General features: G+C 50.1%; 1 protein-coding gene across 13 annotated transcripts in view; it reads left to right on the forward strand.

Moving 5' to 3' along the window:
• Nucleotides 1-2,500, forward strand: part of LOC129718319 (uncharacterized) — a 381,616-nt gene that overhangs the window by 172,763 nt on the left and 206,353 nt on the right. The window lies entirely within an intron of this gene.

Genomic DNA, 2,500 nt, shown 5'->3' on the forward strand with positions numbered 1-2,500 from the left:
TTAAAGCATTTACGCGAGTGTCCAAAGAAAACCCGCTTTTGTTGATTGTGGACAACCACGGTTCACACAGAAGTCTACCTGCAATCGAGTTTTGCAGGGATAATGGCATTCACCTACTTACAATACCACCCCATTGCTCTCACCGCTTACAACCCTTGGACGTGAGTGTGTTTTCGCCGTTCAAACACGCAATTAATGTGCTGTGCGACGAATGGACATACAGGCATCCCGGAAAGCCGATGTCTATTTTTGACCTTCCGGCTATCATCGACAGCGCTCTCGAACGGAGTGCCACGGAGCGAAACATCAAGGCCGGGTTCCGGGCATCAGGTATTTGGCTCTTCAACCCGGATGTATTCACTGCATTGGATTATGCTCCATCATCAGTGACAGGACCTTCCTTGGTTGACGAAATAATACCAGGATCACTGCTGGACACTCTTTGCAGAATCAGACCAATCCCGCGGGCACCACCGCGTGCTACAGGCAGATGAGGACGAAAACCTGGACGAGCTGCTATACTGACGGACCCCGCTGAAATCGCTCTGATGGTATGTTTTTATTTCTCACGAAGCTCTGTTTGACACTAAATGATTCATTCTCTTCAAAGGAACAAAACATACAAGCGAAGGGAGTAGCCCGACCCACTCAACGGCGAGTAGGCCGACCACGTAAAGCAACTGTGCAGTTTCATAGCCTCGTTAGTGCACCACCAAGACCAACGATAGTGGTGATAAAGAGACCACCTGGAAGACCCCGCAAATCACAGGCTGCAGCGGATAAGAGGCCCGTTGGCCGACCCCGCAAGCCTCCAGTCGTTATACTAAAAAGGCCTGTTGGCCGACCTCCAAAGTCACTAGCCATTGCTAAGAGGCCCGTTGGCCGACCACCAAAGTATCCAACCATTGCTAAGAGGCCCGATGGCCGACCACCAAAGTATCCAACCATTGCTAAGAGGCCCGTTGGCCGACCTGCTCAAAGTAAAGGCACTGCCAAGAGGCCCGTTGGCCACCGAAACAACCAGCAACCAAAATAAGACATGAATCTGAATAAATAAAATTAATCTCATGTCAAATTATTTTAGTTTTTCTTAATCAGAACAGGTCCGCATTAGATCACTTTCCCCTGATGTTGAAACTACTAAGTTATGAACATCGGTCATCCCAATTGTCGCTTTTGAAACATTAACACACAGTTTCCATAACGGCTGCCAGTTGTTCTCTCCTGCTCTGTATGTATCAACATGTTCTATGCGCTCTGAAGCGCTACGTGGGTTGTAATTGAAGCTGTTTGTTATAAGGGGAGAGTATCCTAATTCGGACCCCCAGAAAATCTTCTAGCTATGCATGCCAAGCTAACCTACCAAACCTTGTAGGAAGAGGTTGGATGATAGTATATGCCTCGGGTAGCGTACTCACACAACAGGGCGCTATCCAGTTACAAGTTCTGCCTTACCGCTTCTCTAAGTTCATTCGCATTCATCGATTCCATACATTTGTATGACACCTAACTTCCGATGCTGCACAGCAGGCGTCTTTTGCCGACCACACCACACTCATGTAACGGCACATAATGCCTTCACACTCCGTCGTGCTGTAACCCCACACCCACACCACAGTCCGGGTGTTTGGATTCTCAGCTACACGCGATGATGACGATCGATCATGCCAAGCACTGTATACGGGATGATACACTACGTGCCGGCTACGTGACATAATCATCCACCGCACCCGAGACATACACCACAGACCGGGTGTTTGGATTCTCAGCTACACGCAATGATGACGATCGATCATGCCAAGCACTGTATACGGGATGATACACTACGTGCCGGCTACGTGACATAATCATCCACCGCACCCGAGACATACACCACAGACCGGGTGTTTGGATTCTCAGCTACACGCGATGATGACGATCGATCATGCCAAGCACTGTATACGGGATGATACACTACGTGCCGGCTACGTGACATAATCATCCACCGCACCCGAGACATACACCACAGACCGGGTGTTTGGATTCTCAGCTACACGCAATGATGACGATCGATCATGCCAAGCACTGTATACGGGATGATACACTACGTGCCGGCTACGTGACATAATCATTCACCGCACCCGAGACATACACCACAGTCCGGGTGATTGGATTCTCAGCTACACGCGATGATGACGATCGATCATGCCAAGCACTGTATACGGGATGATACACTACGTGCCGGCTACGTGACATAATCATCCACCGCACCCGAGACATACACCACAGACCGGGTGTTTGGATTCTCAGCTACACGCAATGATGACGATCGATCATGCCAAGCACTGTATACGGGATGATACACTACGTGCCGGCTACGTGACATAATCATCCACCGCACCCGAGACATACACCACAGACCGGCTGCTGGCTCGCACACTGATGCATGGTAGGGTGACGGTCGACCATGCAATGCCGTGCTAGCCGGTCCGTACACTACGGTTCGGTCTGTGGGCGCAGT

The sequence above is a fragment of the Wyeomyia smithii genome, chromosome 1, assembly GCF_029784165.1.
Source record: "Wyeomyia smithii strain HCP4-BCI-WySm-NY-G18 chromosome 1, ASM2978416v1, whole genome shotgun sequence".
NCBI lineage: Eukaryota > Metazoa > Arthropoda > Insecta > Diptera > Culicidae > Wyeomyia > Wyeomyia smithii.